At 39.3% G+C, this 25,731-nt stretch overlaps 1 pseudogene; it reads right to left on the bottom strand.

The window, feature by feature from the left end:
- The window catches only part of LOC148773360 (protocadherin-11 X-linked pseudogene), a 183,380-nt pseudogene extending 179,677 nt beyond the window's left edge, over positions 1-3,703 (bottom strand).
- Positions 3,704-25,731: the final 22,028 nt, after the last annotated feature.

The raw sequence follows: 25,731 nt of genomic DNA, 5'->3' as shown, positions 1-25,731 counted from the left end.
ACAAGATTTCTAGTTCCAGGTGAGTGATCACGCCATCGTGATTATCATCTTCTTGAAGATCTTTTGTTGTACAGTTCTTCTGTGTTTTCTTGCCACCTCTTTTTAATATCTTCTGCTTCTGTTAGGTCCATACCATTTCTGTCCTTTATCGAGCCCATCTTTGCATGAAATGTTCCCTTGATATCTCTAATTTTCTTGAAAAGATCTCTTGTTTTTCCTATTCTGTTGTTTTCCTCTATTTCTTTGCATTGATCACTGAGGAAGGCTTTCTCATCTCTCCTGGCTATTCTTTGGAACTCTGCATTCAGATGCTTATAAATCTTTCCTTTTCTTTTTTGCTTTTCGCTTCTCTTCTTTTCACAGCTATTTGTAAGGCCTCGTCAGACAGCCTTTTTGCTTTTTTGCATTTCTTTTCAATGGGGATGGTCTTGGTCCCTGTCTCCTGTACAATGTCACGAACCTCCGTCCAGAGTTCATCAGGCACTCTATCTATCAGATCGAGTCCCTTAAATCTATTTCTCACTTCCACTGTATAATTGTAAGGTATTTGATTTAGGTTATATCCGAATGGTCTAGTGGTTTTCCTTACTTTCTTCAATTTAAGTCTGAATTTGACAATGTGGATGGAGTTAATGATCTGAGCCACAGTCAGCTCCTGGTCTTGTTTTTGCTAACTGTATACAGATTCTCCATCTTTGGCTGCAAAGAATATAACCAATCTGATTTCGGTGTTGACCATCTGGTGATATACATGTATAGAATCTTCTCTTGTGTTGTTGGTAAAGCGTGTTTGCTATGACCAGTGCGTTCTCTTGGCAAAACTCTATTAGCCTTTGCCCTGCTTCATTTCGTGCTCCAAGGCCAAATTTGCCTGTTACTCCAGGTGTTTCTTGACTTCCTACTTTTGCGTTCCAGTCCCCTATAATGAAAAGGACATCTTTTTTGGGTGTTAGTTCTAAAAGGTCTTGTAGGTCTTCATAGAATCGTTCAACTTCGGCTTCTTCAGCGTTACTGGTTGGGGCATAGACTTGGATTACTGTAATATTGAATGGTTTGCCTTGGAAATGAACAGAAATCCTTCTGTCGTTTTTAAGATTGCACCCAAGTACTGCATTTCGGACTCTTTTGTTGACCATGATGGTACTCCATTTCTTCTAAGGGATTCCTGCCCACATAATATATATAATGGTCATCTGAGTTAAAGTCACCCATTCCAGTCCATTTTAATTCACTGATTCCTAGAATGTCTATGTTCACTCTTGCCATCTCCTGTTTGACCACTTCCAATTTGCCTTGATTCATGGACCTAACATTCCAGGTTCCTATGCAATATTGCTCTTTACAACATCGGACCTTGCTTCTATCACTGGTCACAACCACAACTGGGTATTTGTTTTGCTTTGGCTCCATCCCTTCATTCTTTCTGGAGTTATTTCTCCAGTGATCTCGAGTAGCATACTGGGCACCTATCGACCTGGGGAATTCCTCATTCAGTATCCTATCATTTTGCCTTTTGATAGTGTTCACTACTATATATAAAATAGAATACTGATAAGGACCTACTGTATAGTCCAGGAAACTCTACTCAGTACTCTATAATGACTTATATGGGAAAATAATCTGAAAAAGAGTGGATATATGTTTATGTATAACTGATTCATTTTGCTGTACACTTGAAGCTAACATTGCAAATTAACTATACTCTGATAACATTTTTCATGATAAAGTTTAAAAATATAGATGTGCCTTTGTAAATACATTGCAAATCTCTTACTATATCCCATATATTTTTAAGAATAAAATATTAGAGATCATTGAACAGCATATGTAATTTTCTCGTGTTGTTCAGTTGCCCAGTAATGTCCGACTCATTACCACCCCATGGACTGCAGCATGACAGGACTCCCTGTCCCTCACCATCTTCCAGAGTTTGTCCAAGTTCATGTTCATTGCATTGGTGATGTTATCCAGCCATCTGATCCTCTGACACCCATGTTTCCTTCGGCCCTCAATCTTTCCCAGCACCAGTAACTTTTCAAATGAGTCATCTGTTCACATTAGATAAGCAAAATACTGGAACTTCAGCTTCATCATTAGTCCTTCCAGTGAATATTAAGGGTTCATCTCCCTTAAGATTGACTGGTTTGATTTTCTTGCTGGCCAAGGGACTTTCAGGAATCTTCTCCACTATGACAGTTTGAAGGCATCAAATCTTCGGCACTCCACCTTCTTTAAATTCCTGCTGTCACTACTGTACACGACCACTGGGAAGACCATGGCCTTGACTCTACAGACCTTTGTCAGTAGAGTAATGTCCCTGGCTGTCAACACACTGTCCAAGTTTATCATCGTTTTCCTGCAAAGAAGCAATTATCTCATTTCATGGCTGCAGTCACCATCCACAGTGATTTCAGAGCCCAAAAAGAGGAAATTTGTCACTACTTCCACCTTTTCCCCTTCTACTTGCCATGAAGTAATGGGGCCAGATGCCATGATCTTAGATTTCTTTTCTTTTACATTTTTATTTATTTATTTTTTTTATTGAAAAAGCACAAATGCAAAGAAATGAACAGAGGAAAATTTATGCGTCGAACCTGGACTGGTCACTTATGATAATATACATGCTACAATTCCATTCTCCCCAATCATTCCACCTTCACCCTCTCCCACAGAGTCCCAAAGACTGTTCTAAATGCCTATGTCTCTTTTGCAGTCTCTTATACAGTCTCTTTTATATTTTTAATATTTAGTCTTAAGTCAGTTCTTTCACTCTCCTCCTTCACCCTCATCAAGAGACTCTAGTTCCGCTTCACTTCCTGCCATTAGTGTGGTATTGACAGGGTAACTGGCAGGAAGGCTAGGGATCTCCAAATGAAAGAAATAGGCTGCAAGGGTCAGACTTTTTTGAATCTCTTAAGAGGCAGGAGGAAACAAACTACACGTGTAAGACTTTTTTCTCCCTTCTCCCTATAAAACTAAAAGGAGGTTTCTTTGAAAATTCTGTGTGGCCATGACCACCTAAACTTTTCTCAAACCTTGAGGTAACCAAACCAGTAGGTTTTACACATGGAAATGTTCTCTTAAACTATGTTAATGAGACTATGTATTTTCTTGAAAATCTACCTTTCTTCAAGATTCATATCCATTGTTTTATGACCCGGGATGACCCTGGTGCCACTGTCTCAGTTTTGAGACATTTCCTTTCTCTAATTAGCAGACTGTTAATATGTATATAACTTCTTGTTGAAAGCTGGCAAGGCGGCACTCTTTTTGTCCCCTTCTGATGTCTATGTCAGAAGTTTCTCTATCTCTTTTTTATATTTTAATATAACTTTATTACACAAATGCTCTGAACAAATCAAGCCTCATCACTGGCCCCTGATCGAATTCCTCTCCTCCGCAGGCCAAGAATCCTGGCATCTTTCACTGCTCATAGTAATAACATTGCAGTATCATCCTCATACCTGAGGTTGTTGAAGTTTCTCCTGCCTATCTTGATTCCAACTTGTAACTCATCCAGCCCAGCATTTCTCATGATGTGATCAGCGTGTAGATTACACAAACAGGGTGACAGCAGACAGCCCTCTTGTTCACCTTTCTCGAACTTGAACCAATCAATTATTTCATACAGGATCCTAACTGTTCCTTCTGGACCCACACACAGGTTTCTCAGGAGACAGGTAAGAAGTTCTGGTATTCTCATCGTTCTAATAGCTTTTCACAGTTTGTCATGACACAAACAGTCAAAGGCTTTAGCATAATCCATGAAACAGAGGTAGATGCTTTTCTGAAATTCCCTTGCTTTCTCTTCAGTTCAGTTCACTTCATTCACTCAGTTGTGTCTGACTCTTTGCGAACCCATGGACTACAGCACCCAATGCTTCTCTGTTCATCACCAACTCCCAGAGCTTGCTCAAATTCATGTCCGTCGAGTCGGTGATACCATTGAACCATCTCATCCTCTGTCATCCCCTTCTCCTCCTGCCTTCAATCCTTCCCAGCAGCAGTGTCTTTTCCAATGAGTCAGTTCTTTGCATGAGGTGGCCAAAGAAATGTAGTTTCAATTTCAACATCAGTCCTTCCAATGAATACTCAGGACTGATTTCCTTTTGGATTGACTATTTGGATCTCCTTGAAGTCCAAGGGACTCCCAAGAGTCTTCTCCAACATCACAGTTCAAAAGCATTGATTCTTTGGTGCTCAGCTTTCTTAACAGTCCAACTCTCACTCTCACATCCATACATGACTACTGGAAAAACCATAGCTTTGCCTAGAAATATTTTTGTTCCAAAGTAATTTTTAATATGTTCCAAAGCCTTTTAATATGCTATCTAGGTTTTCTCCCAAGGAGCAAGTGTCTTTTAATTTCATGGCTGCAGTCACCACCTGCAGTGATTTTGGAGTCCTCAAAAATAAAGTATCTCACTGTTTCCATTGTTTCCCCATCTATTTGCCATGAAGTGATGGGACCAGATGCCATGTTCTTAGTTTTCTGAATGTTGAGTTTTAAGCCAACATTTTCACTCTCCTCTTTCACTTTCATCAAGAGGCTCTTTAGTTCTTCTTCACTTTCTGCCATAAGGGTGGTGTCATCAGCATATCTGAGGTTATTAATATTTCTCCTGTCAATCTTGATACCAGCCCAGCATTTCGCATGATGTACTCTGCATATAAGTTATATAAGCAGAGTGACAATATGCAGCCTTGATGCACTCCGTTCCCTATTTGGAACCAGTCTGTTGTTCCATGTCCAGTTCTAACTGTTTTTTCTTAATCTGCATATAGATTTCTCATGAGGCAGGTCAGGTGGTCTAGAATTCCCATCTCTTGAAGAATTTCCCATCGTTTGTTGTGATCCACACAGCCAAAGCTTTGGCGTAGTCAATAAAGTAGAAGTATATGTATTTCTGGAACTCATGCTTTCTCAATGATCCAACAGATGTTGGCAATTTGATCTCTGTTTCCTCTGCCTTTTCTAAATCCAGGTTGAACACCTGGAACTTCACGGTTCATGTACTGTTGAAGCTTGGCTTGGAGAATTTTGAGCATTACTTTGCTAGCGTGTGAGATGAGTGCAATTGTGTGGTAGTTTGAACGCTCTTTCTCATTGCTTTTCTTTGGGATTGGAATGAAAAGTGACCATTTCCAGTACTGTGGTCCCAGGTGATTTTTACATAGTTGCTGGAATATTGAGTGCAGCACTTTGACAGCATCATCTTCTAGGATTTGAAATAGATCAACTGGAATCCCATCACCTCCTCTAGCTTTGTTCATAGTGATACTTCCTGAGGCCCACTTGACATTGCATTGCAGGATGTCTGGCTCTAGGTGAGTGATCACAACATTGTGGTTATCTGGTTCATTAAGATCTTTTTTTTTTTTTCCTGTGTATTCTTGCCACCTCATCTTAATATCTTCTGCTTCTGTTAGGTCCATACCATTTCTGTCCTTTACTATGCCCATCTTTGCTTGTAATTTTGCCTTGGTATCTCTGATTTTCTTGAAGAGATCTTTAGTCTTTCCCACCTATTGTTTCCCTCTGTTTCTTTGCACTGATCACCGAGGAAGGCTTTCTTAACTCTCCTTGCTATTCTTTGGAACTCTGCATTCAGATGCATATATCTTTCCTTTTCTCCTTTGCCTTTAGCTTCTCTTCTTTTCTCAGCTATTTGTAAGGTCTCCTCACACCATTTTTCCTTGTTGCATTTCTTTTACTGGGGGATGGTTTTGATCACTACCTCCTGTAGAATGTCATAGTTCTTCAGGAAATCTGTCTATCAGATCTAATATCTTGAGTCTATTTGTCTCTTCCTCTGTATAATTTAAGGGTTATGATTTAGGACATACCTAATGGTCTAGTGGTTTTCCCTACTTTCTTCAATTTAAGTATGAATTTGGGAATAAGCATTTTATGATCTGAGCCATCGTCAGTTCCCAGTCTTGTTTTTGCTGACTATGTAGAGGTTCTCCATCTTTGGCTGCAAAGAATATGATCAATATTATTTTGGTATGTACCAAAGTATGTGATGTCCATATGTAGAGTCTTCTCTTGTGTTGTTGGAAGAGGGTGTTTTCTATGACCAGTGTGTTCTCTTCACAAAACTCTGTTAGCCTTTCGCCTGCTTTATTTTGTACTCCAAGGCCAAATTTGCCTGTTACTCCAGGTATCACTTGACTTCCTACTTTTGCATTCCAATACCCTACAACAAAAAAAATATACTTTGGGGGTGTTAGTTCTAGAAGGCCTTGTAGGTCTTCATAAACCTTTCAACTTCAGCTTCCTCGGGATTACTTGTCATGGCGTAGACTTGGATTACTGTAATATTGATTGGTTTGCCTTGAAAATGAACAGAGATCATTCTGTCATAAAACAGAAAACTAATCAAACTGATCACTAGGACCACAGCCTTGTCTAACTCAGTGAAACTACGAGTCATGCCATATCGAGTCTCCCAAGATGAATGGATCATGGTGGAGAGTTCTGACAAAATGTGGTGTATTGGAGAAGGGAATGGCAAGCCACTTCACTATTCTTGCCTTAAGAACCCCATGAAAAGTATGAAAAGGCAAAACGATTGGACACTGAAAGATGAACTCCCCAGGTCAGTAGGTGCCCAATATGCTACTGGAGATCAGGGGAGAAATAATTCCAGAAATAATGAAGAGATGGAGCCAAGGCAAAATCAACACCCAGTTGTGAATGTGACTGGTGATGGAAGTAAATTCCTATGCTGTAAAGAACAATATTGCATCGGAACCTGGAATGTTAGGTCTATGAATCAAGGCAAATTGGAAGTGGTCAAACAGGAGATAGAAAGGGTGAACATTGACATTTTATGAATCAGTGAACTAAAATTGATCAGAATGGGTGAATTTAACTCAGATGACCACTATATCTACTGTCTTTCTCTATAATCCAGCAAATATTGGGAATTTGATCTCTAGTTCCTCTTCCTTTTCTAAGCCCAGCTTGTAAATCTGGAAGTTCTTGGTTCGGATAATGGTGAAGCCTAGCATGCAAAATTTTAAGCATGACCTCATTAGCATGAGAAAGAAAGTGAAGCCACTCAGTTGTGTCCAACTCTTTGAAATCCCATGGACTGTAGCCTACCAATCTCCTCCTTCCATGGGATTTTCCAGGCAAGCATACTGGAGTGGGTTGCCATTTCCTTCTCCGGGAGATCTTCCCAACCCAGGGATTGAACCAAGGTCTTCCACATTGTAGGCAGACGTTTTACCATCTGAGCCACCAGGGAAGTCCACCAGCATGAGAGATGAGTGTAATTCTCTGATGGTTAGTGCATTCTTTGGTATTATACTTTCTTGGGAATTGGGGTGAAGACTGACCATTTCCAGTCCTGTAGCCATTGCTGGGTCTTCCAGATTTGCTGAGATAATGAATACAAAATCTTGCTGGCATCATCCTTTATGAATTTGAATAGTTCTGCTGGAATTTCATAGCATCCACTAGCTTTATTACCAGAAGTCCGTCTTAAGGCGCACTTGACTTTGCACTCCAGAATGTCTGGCTCTGGGCGGCTAGCCACATCATCATAGTAATCTGGTTCATTAAGATCTTTTTTGTACAGTTCTTCCATGTATTCTTTCCATCTTTTGTTGATCTCTTCAGTATCTACTAGGTCTCTATGATTTTTATCTTTTATTGTGCCCATTTTTGGGTGGAATGCTTCCTTGATGTTTCCAGTATTTATGAAGAGATCTCTAGTCTTTCCTCTTTTGCTGTTTTCTTCTATTATTAAGCAATGTTCATTGAAGAAAGCCTTCTTGTCTCTCCCAGCTATTTTTTGCAACTATGTGTTTATTTTATTTTTTCCGAATCCTGAACCCCACTCCCATCTCCTCCCTCATCCCATACCTCTGGGTTATCCCAGTGCACCAGCCCTGAGCACCCGGTCTCCTGCATCAAACCTGGGCTGACGATCTGTTCACATATGATAATATACATGTTTCCATGCTATTCTCTCAGATCATCCCACCCTTGCTTTCTCCGAGAATCCAAAAGACTGTTCTATACATCTGTGTCTCTTTTGCTGTCTCTCATGTAGGGTTATCGTTACCATCTTTTGAAATTCCATATATATGTGTTAGTATGCTGTATTGGTTGGAGAATTCAATGGCAACCCACTCCAGTACTCTTGCCTGGAAAGTCTCATGGATGGAGGAGCCTAGCAGGTTGCAGTTCATGGGGCCGCTTTGAGTCGGACATGACTGAGCAACTTCACTTTCAATTTTTACTTTCACACATTCGAGAAGGAAATGGCAACCCACTCCAGTGTTCTTGCCTGGAGAATCCCAGGGACACGGAAGCCTGGTAGGCTGAAGTCTATGGGGTCACACACGGACACGACTGAAGTGACTTAGCAGCAGCAGCAGCATACTGTATTGGTGTTTTCCTTTCTGGCTTATTTCTCTCTGTATAATTAATTGGATGTATCTTTCCCTAAGATCATGGCATCTGGTCCCATCACTTCATGGGAAATAGATGGAAAAACAGTGGAAACAGTGTCAGACTTTATTTTTTGTGGCTCCAAAATCACTGCAGATGCTGATTGCAGCCATGAAATTAAAAGACGCTTACTCCTTGGAAGGAAAGTTATGACCAACCTAGATAGCATATTAAAAAGCAGAGACATTACTTTGCCAACAGTTAAGTTAAGGCTATGGTTTCTCCAGTGGTCATGTATGGATGTGAGAGTTGGACTGTGAAGAAAGCTGAGTGCAGAAGAATTGATGCTTTTGAGTGTGGTGTTGGAGAAGACTCTTGAGAGTCCCTTGGACTGAGAGGAGATCCAACCAGTCCATTGTAAAGGAGATCAGTCCTGGTGTTCATTATAAGGACTGATGGTAAAGCTGAAACTGCAATACTTTGGCCACCTCATGCGACGAGTTGACTCACTGGAAAAGACTCTGATGCTGGGAGGGATTGGGGGCAGGAGGAGAAGGGGACGACAGAGAATGAGATGGCTGGATGGCATCACCGACTCGATGGACATGAGTTTGAGTGAACTCCAGGAGTTGGTGATGTACAGGGAGGCCTGGTGTGCTGTGATTCATTGGGTCAGAAAGAGTTGGACATGACTGAGTGACTGAACTGAACGGAAATGAACTGATCTTTCCCTCTTTCCTTTACTTTTCAATTCTCTTCATAAGGACTGGTGTTGAAGCTGAAGCCCCAAGCTGACCACCTGATGCAAAGAGATGACTCATTGGAAAAGACCCTGATGCTGGGAATGATTGAAGGTGGGAGGAGAAGTGGATAACAGAGGATGATATGGTTGGATGGCATCACTGACTCAATGGACATGAGTGTTATTAAGCTCCAGGAGTTGGTGTTGGACAGGAAAGCCTGGTGTACTGCAGTCCATGGGGTCGCAAAATGTTGGACATGACTGAGCAACTGAACTGAACTGAACTTGCTATGAGAAGCTGATTATCTTAGCCACAGTCATCTCCAGGTCTTGTTTTTGCTGACTATTTACAGATTCCCCATCTTTGGCTACAAAAAGTGTAAGTAATTTGATTTCGGTATGGAACATTTGCTAATATCCACGTGTAAAGTCATCTCTTGTGTTGTTGCAAAAGTATATTTGCTGTGACTAGTGCATTCTCTTGGCAGAAATCAGTCAGTCTTAAGTAAGTATTTTTCTCTAAGCTTAGTCACATTCTTCACTGAAGGATGTGTACCTCTGATAAATAATTTTAACTCCAAATCACTGAGAAAATTCCATTTTCTCAGCAATCCTTCACTATCTCTGACAGTCAAGTGAAGTTCAAGTGAACTTCGCTCAGTCATGTCCGACTCTTTGTAACCCCATGCACTGTATATACAATCCATGAAATTCTCCAGGCCAGAATACTGAAGGGGGTAGACTTTCCCTTCTCCAGGTGATCTTTCCAACACAGGAATCGAACCCAGGTCTCCCAAATTGCAGGGAGATTCTTTACCACTTGAGCCACAAAGGAAGCCCTCTGACGATAGTCTGTGTAAAAAGCTATAAATTTTTAGTTGCAAGAAATGTCAAACAAGCCATGTGCCACATTTTAACAATTATCGTTGTCTTCTTAAAATTCTGGGAATTCACGTTTCTGTGTTAATTTGTAAATTAACTTTTGTTATTTTTAAAAAATAGAATCTGGATTATTATTACTATACAAAAAATCCATAAGAGGCAGATAATTTAGTTTGAGTTTAGCTGTGTACCATCTGACTTCAGGGAATTTAATAAATACCCTCAGTATCATTGAAGGGTAAAAAAGGACAATTAATTTACATGTTCTACATCTTTCCTCGAAACACCTCATACAGTAAAAGGTATCAAAGGATGAGATAAGAAAGGAAATGCTGTTTAATATTTAGTGTCAAGTTATTCATTCAGGCACAATATAGTATTCCCATGGATGTTAAAAATGCAAATTTTGCTGCTTGATTCTTAAAAAGATATTTCTATTTATAAGTAACAATCAAGTTGAGACTATTTATAAGGAGTTTACACACAAAAGTTAAGACTAAGAAAAGCAAGTAAAGGAAGGAAGTCCCTATGATTTTAATAAAAGGCATGTGGGTATGAGAGAGTTACTATAATCATATATATATATATATATATACTTCTATTAATTTCTATCAAGACTTTGCTTAGAAATAAAAATATGTAAAATATGCAACTTAGCCTTACTACTTACTGATCACCTTTAGAATTACACACTAATTGATTTGACAGATAAGTTAGCTTAGTTAAATGTAAAATCTAATTGTATTAATACTTAAGCATAAGAATAGAGCTTTCAAAACATATTTAACAGTTAAAAGCTTCTTTGAGTTGCTGTATTTAGTGTTGTGTCTGGCTGTTTGTGATTCCATGGACTGTAGCCCACCAGACTCTTCTTCAGGCAAGAATAATGGAGTGGGTTGCCATGTCCTCCAACCCAGGGATGGAACCCAGGTCTCACACATTGCAGGCAGATTATTTTACCATCTGAGCCACCAGGGAAGCCCTCAATATTAATTCATTATGAACCAGAAGCTATTTTAGTCATTAGAGATATAATAGTAAACATGATAATAAGGGTATTCTGTGCATGCGTGCTCAGTCATGTCCAACTCTTTGCTTCCTCAGGAACTGTAGCCCACGAAGCTTCTTTGTCCATGGGATTATCTAGGCAAGAATACTGGAGCAGGTTGCCATTTCCTCCTCCAAGTGATCTTCTTGACCCAGGGATCAAACTCACGTCTCCCATGTTTCTTGCCCTGGCAGGGTAATTCTTTACCACTGAGCCACCTGGGAGGCCCCCAAGGGTATTCTTAGCTAATAAAATAATAGAATCTATTAAACATAACATAAATGTAGTTGAACTGTTTAATTTCACAATTTAAATTGGAAAACTATGCACCAAGTATCAAACACCTTATATACTGTCAGATATTTTTGTTTAAAGCTAAATTTGATATTGTTACTGTACTTCACAATATATAATATTTTAAGTACTGAGATTTAGAATTAAATTTTAATGGTTGAAACAATGGGAATTGAAAGTATACAGAATTCGGTTCAAAATCTTGCTTTGACGCTATCTGTGAAATGGTATAGTATTTTAAACTTTGTTTCTTCATCTGTAAACTGAAGATTATATTTACCATGTAAAGATTAAAAGAGTGCAGAATTATGCACTCTGTTAAAGGCTGCTATTAATAGTAGGAAAATAGACTATATTATTTTTAATACTATAACAGATGGAATGTATTCAATAAGTGTAATCATACCTAAAACTGATTCAAGGCCTGGTGCCAGTTAACATTGTCGAGTAAGAAATTCTCAAAATCCTGTCTTCCATGAAAGCAATGAAAACACTGGTCAAAATATCAGAATCAACTTTTTTCAGAACTCTTGAAGCTAAACAAAGTCTGAGCAATTTTAAAGATGGTAAAGGAGGTAAAGAATCTGTCCACAATATAGGACAAGGTTTATTCAAGGAAAAGCACACACACACACAACTGAAACTCTAAAAGAACAGCAAGGTTTCTATTGTTTTAACTTATACTAGACTCGTTCTCAACCCTTTTGCTCGAAAAATAGCCTTGAAAAATAGCAGCCCAAATTCAGAATGGAATTGAAGCTGTTTGAAAAGCTTCACACCCAAAGTGTTGCCTTTATATTCCGTTCGGTTCCATCGCACAGTCGTGTCCGACTCTTTGCGACCCCGTGGACTGTAGCCTACCAGGTTTCTCCTTCCATGGGATTCTCCAGGCAAGAATACTGGAGTGGGTTACCGTTTCCTTCTCCAGGGGATCTTCCCAACCCAGGGATCGAACCCGGGTCTCCCGCATTGGAGGCAGATGCTTTAACCTCTGAGCCACCATTACCTAGTTTTAATCTGATATAGAGCTCACCCAGTGCTAAAAGTCTTCTCCCAGATAGCTGTTGTTGAAAAAAATTACAGGCAAGTGTTTTCACATTTCAGCTTCCTGAGGTGATGGATAACAGTTGGAGTAAACAATAGACTTACCAAAAAGCTTAAAGGAAAAAGTAGGGAATGAAATTTCAACAGGACCTTGACAAACCACAATATATTCTTGGATAACTACAAACACACGTAAGTGGGCATGATTACATTTTCAGGAAAAACCTGAGAAAGCCCTCAACTTTTGCCTCTGACTGATATTGAGGCTTGGTAAGAGTAGAAGTAAAGATTAAGGGCAGAGGCATAAAGTGCTTGGCTGAGTACTGAAGGCATGAATGCCAAGAGGGTTTGGTGGGTAAGGAATTCTTTCCAACAAATGCTGCTGGAACAATTCGATTTCTACATACAGAACAAACAAACAAACAAAAAAGCATGAATTTGGATTCTTACCTCACACTATATACAAACATTAATGCAAAATTAATCAAAAGCCTAAATGTAAGAGCTAAAACTGTATTATTTTAGAAGAGAACATGGGTGCAAATCTTGAAGACCTTGTGTAACACATTGGTTTCTTAATGCAATAAGCTAAAGCATAAACAAACAAATAAAAAATAGATGAATGAGACTGTCACAATAACTTTTATACTTCAAAGAACACTATCAAGAAAATAAAAAGACAACTTACAGGATGAAAGGAATTATTTGCAGATATATGGTCTTCCCTGGTGGCTCAGATGGTAAAGAATCTGTCCACAATGCAGGAGACCCGGGTTTGATCCCTGAGTTGGGAAGATCCCCTGGAGAAGGGAATGGCTACCCACTCCAGTATTCTTGCCTGGAAAATTCCATGGACAGAGGAGCTACAATCCGTGGGGTTGCAAAGAGTTGGACACGACTGAGCAACTAACACATATATGTAAACAACATCCAGAGCATAAAGAACTGTTACAACTCAGTATTTTTTAAAAAAATCCAAAAGAAAAATGAAAAGTATTCAAATCAACTTTTCTCCAAAGAAGAGATACAAATGGCTAATAAACACTTGTAAAGTTTCTTAGTATCATTAATCATTAGTGAAATGTAAATCAATGCTAAAGGTGAACTGTGGTTACTATTACAAAGACAGATATTGACAAGTGGTGGTAAGGATTTGGAGAAATTGAAACCCACATAAGTGCTGATGAGATGTTAAATGATATATTCACTTCGGAAAACATTTGACAGTTCCTTAAAATATCAAACAAAATACTAGCCCCCCCACAGTTCTATTCTTTTAAATATACACTGAAGACAACAAAAAACATGTCCCCATAAAAAGTTCTACACAAATATTCATAGTCACATTATTCGTAATAGCCAAAAGACTCTTTGGTTTATGCCTCTGCCTCTGAATATTTTGAGAAAACATTGGAAAACTGTACATAGTTTTATTTCTAGCAACTCCATTTGAAATTTGTCTTTATATTATCCTAAACTTTTATATTATTCTAATATATTATCTTTATATTATCCTAAAGTACGGTCACAGTATATCAAATCTTCATACAAAAATACCAAGAACACTAATATTAAAATCTTAATTTCATATATTTATGAATAAACTACTCTACCTCTTCCCTCTATCTAGGACTTCCCAGATGCCCAGATGGCACTAGTGGTAAAGAACCCGTTTGCCAATGCAGGAGACATAAGAGATCCCTGATTCTGGAAGATCCTCTGGAGAAGGAAATGGCAACCCATTCCAGTATTCTTGCCTGGAGAATCCCATGAACAGAGGAGCCTGGTGGGCTATGGTCCACAGGGTCACAAAGAATCAGACACGACTGAAGCAACTTAATATGCACTGCCTCTAACTTCCATCTATAACTACACTACTAATTTTCTCCCAGGTCATCCTTTGCCTATTGGAGAGAGATTAGAGGATGAAAAGAAGGGAATTAGTATAGTGCCTGGCATGTACCAGGTACTCAGCAAAGATTGCTGAATAAAAGGAAGCAAAAGAAAAGAGCTGTCAAGAGGCCTGTGAAGGGCAGTTTTGGAAGGAAAAAGCAGGCCTTCTTTGAAGAAACTCTTTACCATCAAAGTACATTAACATGAATGGAACAGTAAGGCTAATACTTGTTTTAAAATAACCCATTGTTTGAAAGTGACAGACTTCTTCTATTGCTGCTTTGAAATGTGAACAGTGAGTAATGTTTTACACTTGCTCATTAAAATTTGGTGATTATTATCATTATCATCTAAATCAACATTCTAAGAAATAGAATCAATTCAGTTCAGTTCAGTTCAGTCACACAGTCATGTCCGACTCTTTGTGACCCTATGGACTGCAGCATGCCAGGCTTCCCTGTCCATCACCAACTCCCAGAGCTTGCTCAAACTCATGTCCATAGAGTCAGTAATGCCATCCAAACATCTCACCCTCTGTCATCCCCTTCTCCTACTGGCTTCAGTCTTTCCCAGCATCAGGGTCTTTTCTAATGAGTCAGTACTTTGCATCAGGTGGTCAAAGTATTGGGGCTTCAGCTTCAACATCAGTCCTTCCAATGAGTATTCAGGACTGATTTCCTTTAGGATTGACTGGTTGGATCAAGAGTCTTTTCCAACACTACAGTTCAAAAGCATCAATTCTTTGACACTCAGCTTTCTTTATGGTTTCTCTGTCACATCCAAATGTGACTACTGGAATAGAATAGCTATTACTTAAAAAATAGAATAGCTATTACTTAATGCCATATATTCTGCAATCATCCTTTCTTTCAAGAATTATGTTTAAATTAATGACAACAAAATAACTAAAATTGAAGCTTTAGGTAAAGCTAACCAGATGTAACTGTAATTTCCATAGTGCATCATGAGAAAAAATACTAACATTTCAACTCAAGTAAATATTTCTATCAGAAATGTTTGGAACTAGTTTTGCCACAAATTATACAAAAGGCCTATTGCTTTGATTAGTTAATATTCACATACTTTATTCTAAACTGTATGGCTCCAGGTTTACAATTATATCTTTGACCTATTATAGTTTTCTTGGCTATGTAGTTTGGTGTGATGATCTTTGTCCAAATATTTTGCTAAATTTCCCAGGACAATTTGACAATTCACATCGTTATCTCTGGTTTTATTTTTAAATCAAATATTAAATTCAGGTATATATTATGGTCAGTTTATTTTCTATTTTACCACACTGATCTATCAATTTTTACACATCTACCTTCTTCCTTTCTGTTAAAGATTTATATATTCTGTCATTTGCTGATAAAAATCTTTCCCCTCACTTTTTAATTTTCATGTTATTCTTTGCATTTTAAATACATTAGAAAAATCTTAAGAATGCCAGATTCTATATATTTGTAGAAAATTTAATATGAGTTTTCTAAATTTCCCTACTTCTTTCCTTTTATGTTTTAGGATATTATTATATTTGGAGAACAGCAACAAATATAGACAGCAAAGGAAATACAATTTTTGTTAATCTGGTGTAAATTCAAACTGTGTAAAGCCTTCAACACTCAATTTCCCCAAAACACAAACTGTTAAAATTTTATAAATTTCACTTGAATTTTAAATAATAGGTAAATATTACAATCCATATATTTACCAATAAGCAAATATATAATTAGACAAAATTATAGTTAAGAATATAAAACATTTATTGATTTACTTGAATGTTGTCTTATGAAAAGAGCACTGAATTTCATCCTTTTATAAGGTGTTTATTTTATTTTATTTTGGTTTGGTGATATTTTGGACCAATGATAAGTGATTATCAAATAAAGAAATTAATGCTTTAAATTGTCTCTGAAAAAAAGCTCTATTTAAAATCATTTTCATATCTGGTGAGTCTAGGAAATAACACTCTGTGAGCATGAGCACTATGAAAACCACATGTAGACATCTATTATATAAATATTTTAGATTTAAGAGATCAGAGGCAGAATGCCAGAGAATTGATGCCTTCAAACAGTGGTCCAGGAGAAGACTCCTGAAAGTCCCTTGGCCAGCAAGAAGATCAAATCAGTCAATCTTAAGGGAGATGAAGCCTGAATATTTACTGGAAGGACTAATGCTGAAGCTGAACCTCCAGTATTTTGGTCATCTGATGCAAACAGATGACTCATTGTAAAGGTCCCTGATGCTGGGAAAGATTGAGGGCAGAAGGAGAAGAGGGCATCAGAAGATGAGATGGCCAGATGGCATCACAGATGCAATGAACATGAACTTGGGCAAACTCTGGGAGATGGTGAGGGACAGGGAAGCCTATCATGCTACAGTCCATGGGGTTGCAAAGAGTTGGACATGAATGGATGACTGAAAAAAGCAGCACAATTTCTTATTTAATATTCTTAGAAATGCATGTTAACACAGTAAATCATATTACTAATCTTTTAAAATTGAAGTACCACATTTTATATGATCTGGAAGACAGAAACTTTCAGGTTTCTGGCTCCAGTTTTGGTAGTGATACATACTGATCATTATAAAACCCTATACAATACATGTTTTAAAGTCATCCATGCCTGTGTAGCCTCAATATTAACAAGGGTCAATCAGTGTTCTCTACCGAGGACTTTTCTTGTAAACTACACAAGAATTTCAAGGAGAACAAATTGCAATGAATTGAGTATTTTAAAAGCCTCAAATATATGGCATAAAGTCTACAATTGGAAGTATTGACTTTGATTTATTCAGTCCTTCACTGTTTCACATTGAACATTTTCTCATCCCCAAGGCATCAAAATTAAACAAGAGTACCTTTCTCAGTTCAGTTCAGTCAGTTCAGTCACTCAGTCGTGTCCGACTCTTTGCGACCCCATGAATCACAGCACGCCAGGCCTCCCTGTCCATCACCAACTCCCGGAGATCACTCAAACTCACATTCATCGAGTCGGTGCTGCCATCCAGCCATCTCATTCTCTGCCGTCCCCTTCTCTTCCAGCCCTTAATCCCTCCCAGCATCAGAGTCTTTTCCAGTGAGTCACCTCGTTGCATGAGGTGGCCAAAGTATTGGAGTTTCAGGTTTAGTAGCAGTCCTTCCAATGAACACCCAGGATTGATCACCTTTACAATGGACTGGTTGGATCTCCTTGCAGTCCAAGGAACTCTCAAGAGTCTTCTCCAACACCACAGCTCAAAAGCATCAATTCTTCTGCGCTCAGCTTTCTTCACAGTCCAACTCTCACATCCATACATGACCACTGGAAAAACCATAGCCTTGACTAGACGGACATTGTTGGCAAAGTAATGTCTCTGCTTTTTAATATACTATCAAGGTTGGTCATAACTTTCCTTCCAAGGAGAAAACACCTTTTAATTTCATGGCTACAATCAGCATCTGTAGTAATTTTGGAACACCCCAAAATAAAGTCTGACACTGTTTCCACTGTTTCCCCATCTATTTCCCATGAAGTGATGGGACTAGATGCCATGATCTTTGTTTTCTGAATGTTGAGCTTCAAGCTAACCTTTTCACTCTCCTCTTTCACTTTCATCAGGGGCTTTTGAGTTCTTCTTCACTTTCTGCCATAAGGGTAGTGTCATCTGCATATCTGAGGTTATTGATATTTCTCCCGGCAATCTTGATTCCAGCTTGTGCTTCTTCCAGCCCAGCATTCCTCATGATGTACTCTGCATATAAGTTAAATAAGCAGGGTGACAACATACAGCCTTGATGTACTCGTTTTCCTCTTTGGAACCAGTCTGTTGTTCCATGTCCAGTTCTAACTGTTGCTTCCTGACCTGCATACAGGTTTCTCAAGAGGCAGGTCAGGTGGTCTGGGATTCCCATCTCTTTCAGAATGTTCCACAGTTTATTGTGATCCACACAGTCAAAGGCTTTGGCATAGTCAATGAAGCAGAAATAGATGTTTTTCTGGAACTCTCTTGCTTTCCCCATGATCCAGCAGATGTTGGCAATTTGATCTCTGGTGCCTCTGCCTTTTCTAAAACCTGCTTGAACATCTGGAAGTTCGCAGTTCACATATTGCTGAAGCCTGGCTTGGAGAATTTTGAGGATGACTTTACTAGCGAATGAGATGCGTGCAATGGTGCAGTAGTTTGAGCATTCTTTGGCATTGCCTTTCTTTGGGATTGGAATGAGGACTGATCTTTTCTAGTCCTGTGGCCACTGCTGAGTTTTCCAAATTTGCTGGCATATTGAGTGTAGCACTTTGACAGCACCATCTTTCAATATTTGAAATAGCTCAATTGGAATTCCATCACTTCCACTAGCTTTGTTCGTAGTGATGCTGTCTAAGGCCTACTTGACTTCACATTCCAAGATGTCTGGCTCTAGGTGAGTGATCACGCCATCGTGATTATCTTGGTCTTGAAGATCTTTTTTGTACATTTCTTCTGTGTATTCTTGCCACCTCTTCTTAATATCTTCTGCTTCTGTTAAGTCCATACCATTTCTGTCCTTTACCGAGGCCATCTTTTTATGAAATGTTACCTTGGTATCTCTAATTTTCTCAAATGTTGTCATTTTTTTCCTTTGAACTTTAGCCATACACGGGGAAAATGTTCTCAGATGAGCAAGCATAAATTCAAGGGTTTCAATGGTGTTTTTGGTTGTTTTTGTTCTAGGTATATTATCAAATCAATGTATAACAAAGCCCATTTTTTTCTCTGCAGACCAATCCCGAATCCTTATTCTCTGAAAGAGATCTAAAGCTCTTTTGATATAGTATCCATTAGTCACACACAGCTACTGAGCACATAAAATTTGGCTAATTAAAATTGAGATGTGCTATACATGTAAAGGCATGTCAGATTTCAAGACTTACTATGAAAAGAAATGTAAAGTATCTCATTGAACATTTTTTATTGATTACTTGTTGGAATAGTGATAGTCTGCATATGTTGGGTTAAATAAAATGTATTGCTAAAATAAATTTCAGGGAGTGGTCCTAAGATGGCAGAGGGATAGGACCGGGAGACCACTTTCTCCCCCACAAATTCCTTGAAAGAACATTTGAACACTGAGCAAAATCCGCAAAACAAATTCTGAACACTGGCAGAGGACCCCAGGCCCCCAGAAAGGCAGACCATTGTCTTTGAAAGGAGTTAGAACAAAATGTAGAAGATTAAAAAAAAGAGTTAGGGGAGGAGATCCATCCCGGGGAGGGAGTCATAAAAGAGGAGAAGTTTCCAAACACCAGGAAATCCTCTCACCGGTGGGTCTGTGGGGAGTTTTGGATCCTCAGAGGGCAACATAACTGTGAGGAAAAATAAATAAATAAAACCCACAGATTACATGCATAACGGTAGTTCCGAGTGGAGAAGTAGCCCAGATGCTCACATTTGCCACCAGCAAGCAGGGGCTGAACAGGGAGGCGCAAGCTGCATTGCTTAGGGTAAGGACCAGGCCTGAATGCCCTGAGGACAATCTGAGGGACCTAACGTGAGAGAGCAACACAAACTGTGGGATAGCCAGAGACAGAGAAAGAGAAAGAGAGAGAGAGAACTTTGCCGCACAAAGCCCTAACCTAAGGCACTGCTGGGCCTGATCACAGAACAAAGGACTGAGCAAATACAAGAGGAGAGCTAACTGGCTGTGGACTGGCCCATCCCCTACTAGAGGCATGGAGGCAGGCAGGTGGCAGCCAGAGCCAGAAAGGGGCAAACTCAGCCCCAAAGACAGCATTCTCCACCAAAATGTGAAAGTGAAGTCACTCAGTTGTGTCCAACTCTTTGCGACCCCATGGACGGTAGCCTACCAGGCTCTGCGGTCCACGAGATTTTCCAGCAAGAATATTGGAGTGGGCTGCCATTTCCTTCTCCAGGGGATCTTCCCAACCCAGAGATCCAATCTGGGTCTCCTGCATTGCACACAGACGCTTTACCGTGAGCAGGCTCCCAGTTGCCAAACAAGCCTTCCTGTGATCCCGGACGGATGACATCCACTGGGAGCATTGCAGCCAGAGATCAGCTCCTCAGAAGAGACACATGGCACATCTGAGACAGTACACCTGTGAAACCAAGCAGCTGGGACAGGGGAGGGTATAAGAGGGACCATACCTAAGGAGAGTGTGCTCGCCAAGCATCTGGTCACCTGAGCTGCTCAGACCTGGGAAGGGCACAAAACTCAGGCCCAAATATATCTGCACCATTGTGACGTACACAAGAACCTGAACCTGAGTGGCTTAGACCTGGGAAGTGCACGGAACTCAGGGGCACTTTAGACAGTTCCCCTGCAGAGCAACCTGGAGCCTGAACAGTACAGACTGGGAAAGCATACATGCTGTGAGCGGGGACAAACCCTGTGTGGCCCAGGCACTGCAAGCACTCCCCACACATGCCAGTGGTATTTGTTTGCAGTGTTCTTCCCTCCCCACAGCACGACTGAAAAAGTGAGCCTAAATAAGTGACCACTTTCGCCCTCTTGTGTCAGGGTGGAAATTAGACATTGAAGAGACCTGCAAACAGAAGAAGCCAAAATAAGCAGAGGGACCCGCTCTGGAAGTGACAGGCGCAACAGATTAAAATCCTGCAGTTAACAAAAACTACATTGGAGGGGGCCTATCTTGAAAAATATAAGCTGGAACAAGGAACTATCTGAAACTGAACTGACCCCACTCTGCCCTCAACAGTAACAGTGAAATTCCTAGATATATTGTTACTGCTGCTGCTAAATCGCTTCAGTCATGTCCTACTCTATGTGACCCCATAGATGGCAGCCCACCAGGCTCCCCCATCCCTGGGATTCTCCAGGCAAGAACACTGGAATTGTTTGCCAATTCATTCTCGAATGCATGAAAGCGAAAAGTGAAAGTGAAGTCATTCAGTCATGTCCAACTCTTAGAGACCCCATGTACTGCAGCCCACCTGGCTCCTCCATCCATGGGATTTTCCAGGCAAGAATACTGGAGTGGGGTGCCATTGTCATTTTTTAATTTTTATTTTTTTTTTAATTTTTAAGTCCTCTATTACTCCTTTAATTTTCATTTTTATAACCTACTATTACTTGCAAAAAAAAGACCCTATTTTTTTAAAAAAATTCATATATATTTTTAAATATTTTGTGTGATTTTGTTTTGTCTTTTTCATATTGTATTTTTGGGAGTCTAACCTCTACTCTAGATTTCTAATATTTGCTTTTTTGTATTTGTTATCAATTTTGTAACTTTAAGAATCCAATATTCAGTACCCATTTTTACTTAGGAGTGTGATTACTGGCTTGATTACTCACTCCAACTTTTGACTCTCCTTTTTCTCCCCCAGGTCACCTCTATCTCCTCCTTCCACTTTATCTTCTCTCCCCAACACTTTAAATCTATTTGTATGTTCCGAGCTGTGGAGAAAACTTAGGGAGCTGATTACAGCCTAGATCTGTCTGTCTTTTTTCGATTCTCCCTTTTCTCCTCCTGTTCACCTCTATCTCCTTCCTTCATTCTTCTTTTCTCTATGTAACTCCGTGAACCTCTCTGAGGTTTCCAGTCTGTGGAGAGCACATAGGAAACTGATTAATGGCTAAATTGCTCTCTCCCCTTTGGATTCCCCCTCCTCTCTTCCTGGTCATCTCTATCTCCCTCCCCCCTCTTCTATTCTCCATGTAACTCTGCGAACATCTCTGGAAGTCCCTCACTGTGGATAATCTTTTCACAATTAAACTAGATGTTTTATCATTGGTGCTGTAAAGATGGAGAAGTCTTGAGACTAATGAAAGTATAAGAGTGAAACCCAGAGGCAGGAGGCTTAAGCCCCAAACCTGAGAACACCAGAGAACTCCTGACTCCAGGGAACATTAATCGATGAAAGCTCATCCAAATGCCTCCATAACTACACTGAAACCAAGCACCACCCAAGAGCCAACAAGTTCCAGAGCAAGACATACCATGCACATTCTCCAGAAATGCAGGAATATAGCCCAGAGGGTCAATATACAGGCTGCCCAAAGTCACACTGAATGCACAGACATCCCAAAACTCACTACTGGACACTTCATTGCACTCCAGAGAGAAGATATCAAACTCCACCCACCAGAAAACCGATGCGAGCTTCCCTAACCAAGAAACCTGGCAAGCCACTCATCCAAACCCACTCACAGGGAGAAACCTCCACAATAAAGAGGAACCACAAACTGCCAGAATACAGAAAGGCCATGCAAGCAAAGCAATCTGAACAAGAGGAAAAGGCAGAGAAATACTCAGCACTTAAAGAATAGGTTAAATGCCCATGAAACCAAACAAAAGATAAGGAGATAGGGGTATACCTGCAAAATAATTCAGAATAATGATAGTAAAAAAAGATCTAAAATCCTGAAAACAAAATGGAGTTACAGATAAATAGCCTGGAGACAAGGATTGAGAAGATGCAAGAAATGCTTAACAAGGACCAAGAATAAATAAAAAAGAGTCAGTCAATAATGAATAATGCAATAAATGAGATCAAAAACAGTCTGGAGGGAACCAACAGTAGATTAATGGAGGCAGAAGATAGGATGTGTGACATAGAAGATACAAAGGTAGAAATAAATGAGGCAGAGAGGAAAAAAGAACTAAAAGAAATGAGGAAAACCTCAGGGACCTCTGGGACAATGTGAAACACCCCAACTTCGAATCATAGGAGTCCCAGAAGAAGAAGACAAAAGGAAAGGCCATGAAAAAATAATGAGGAAATAATAGTTAAAACTTCCCAAAAATGGGGAAGGAAATAATCACCCAAGTCCAAGAAACCCAGAGAGTCCCAAAGAGGATGAACCCAAGGTGAAACACTCCAAGACACATATAAATTAAATTAACAAATATAAAACACAAAGAACAAATATTAAAAGCAGCAAGGGAAAAACAACAAATAACACACAAAGGATTCCCATAATGATAACAGCTGATCTTTCAATAGAAACTCTTCAGGCCAGAGGGGAATGGCAGGACATATTTAAAGTGATGAAAGAGAAAAACCTACAACCCAGATTACTCTACCCAGCAAGAATCTCATTCACATATGAAGGGGAAATCAAAAGCTTCACAGACAAGCAAAAGCTGAGAGAATTCAGCACCACCAAAGCAGCTCTCCAACAAATGCTAAAGGGTCTTCTTTAGACAGGAAACACAGAAAGGGTGTATAAACTCGAACCCAGAACAACAAAGTAAATGGCAACAGGATCATACTTGTCAATAATTACCTAAAATGTAAATGGGTTGAATGCCCCAACCAAAAGACAAAGACTGGCTGAATGGGTACAAAAACAAGACATCTATATATGCTGTCTACAAGAGACCCACCTCAAAACAAGGGACACAAAGAGACTGAAAGTGAAGGGCTGGAAAAATATATTCCATGCAAATAGAGACCAAAAGAAAGCAGGAGTAGAAATACTCATATCAGATAAAATAGACTTTAAAACAAAGGCTGTGAAAAGAGACAAAAAAGGACACTACATAATGATCAAAAGATCAATCCACGAATAAGATATAACAATTATAAGTATATATGCACCCATCATAGGAGCACCACAATATGTAAGGCAAATGCTAACAAGTATGAAAGGGGAAATTAACGATAACACAATAAAAGTGGGGGATTTTAATACCACACTTCCACCTATGGATAGAACAGCTAAACACAAAATTATCAAGGAAACTCAAACTTTAAATGATACAATGGACCACTTAGACTCAGTTGATGTCTATAGACATTTCATTGTAAAACACTGAATTTCACCTTTTTCTCAAGTGCACACGGAACATTCCCCAGGATATATCACATCCTGGGCCATAAATCTAGCCTTGGTAAATAAAAAAAAAAAAAAAAATGAAATCATTATAAGCATCTTTTCTGACAACAATGCAATAAGATTAGACCTCAATTACAGGAGAAAAACTATAAAAATTCCAACATATGGAGGCTAAACAACACACCTCTGAATAACCAACAAATCACAGAAGAAATCAAAAAAGAAATCAAAATATGCACAGAAATGAATGAAAATGAAAACACAACAACCCAAAACATGTTGGACACTGTAAAACAGTGCTAAGGGAAAGGTTCACAGCAATGCAAGCCTACCTCAAGAAGAGAGAAAAAGGAGAAGAATAAAATCAACAAAATTAGAAATGAAAATGTAGAAATCACAACAGACAACACAGAAATACAAAGGATCATAGGAGACTACTATCAGCAACTATATGCCAATAAAATGGAAAACTTGGAAGAAATGGACACATTCTTAGAAAAGTATAACTTTCCAAAACTGAACTGGGAAGAAATAGATAATCGTAACAGACCAATGACAAGCACAGAAATTGAAATTGTAATCAGAAATTTTCTAGAAAACAAAAGCCCAGGACCAGATGGGTTCATACCTGAATTCTACCATAAATTTAGAGAAGAGCTAACACCTATCTTTGTTGGAGACGACTCTTGAGAGGCCCTTGTACTGAAAGGAGATCCAACCAGTGCATTCTAAAGGAGATCAATCCTGGGTGTTCATTGGAGGGACAGATGCTAAAGCTGAAACTCCAATACTTTGGCCACCTCATGCGACGAGTTGACTCACTGGAAAAGACTCTGATGCTGGGAAAGGTTGGGGGTGGGAGAAGAAGGGGACGACAGAGAATGAGATGGCTGGATGGCATCGCCGACTTGATGGACATGAGTTTGAGTGAACTCCGGGAGTTGGTGATGGACAGGGAGGCCTGGCGTGCTGTGATTCATGGGGTCGCGGAGAGTCGGACACGACTGAGAGACTGAACTGAACTGAACTGAACACCTATATTACTCAAACTCTTCAAGAGAATTGCAGAGGAAGATAAACTTCCAAATACATTCTATGAGGCCACCATCACCCTAATACCAAAATCAGACAAAGATGCCACAAATAAAGAAAAGTATAAGCCAATATCACTGATGAACATCGGTGGAAAACTTCTTAACAAAATTCTAGCAAACACAATCCAACAACATATCAAAAAGATTATTCATCATAACCAAGTGGACCTTATCCCAGGCATGCAAGGATTCTTTAGTATCCACAAATCAATCAATGTAATAAACCATTTTAAAAAATTGAAAGATAAAAACCATATGATTATCTCAGAAAATACAGAGAAAGCCTTTGACAATATCAACATACACTTATGATAAAAACCCCCAGAAAGCAGGAATAAAAGGAACTTGCCTCAAAATAATAAAAGCCATATATGACAAAGCCACAACAAACATTATCCCCGATGGTGAAAAATTGAAAGCATTTCCCCTAAAGTCAGGAAAAAGACAAGTTTGCCCACTCTCACCACTACTATTCAACATAGTTTTGGAAGTTTTAGCCACAGCAATCAGAGCAGAAAAAGACATAAAAGGAATCCC

Source organism: Moschus berezovskii, chromosome X (assembly GCF_049115385.1).
Source record: "Moschus berezovskii isolate FMDL1 chromosome X, NW_MosBer_1.0, whole genome shotgun sequence".
NCBI classification, from domain to species: domain Eukaryota; kingdom Metazoa; phylum Chordata; class Mammalia; order Artiodactyla; family Moschidae; genus Moschus; species Moschus berezovskii.
The sequence above is the reverse complement of the archived record's forward strand: the minus strand, read 5'-3'. Positions and strand labels throughout refer to the sequence as shown.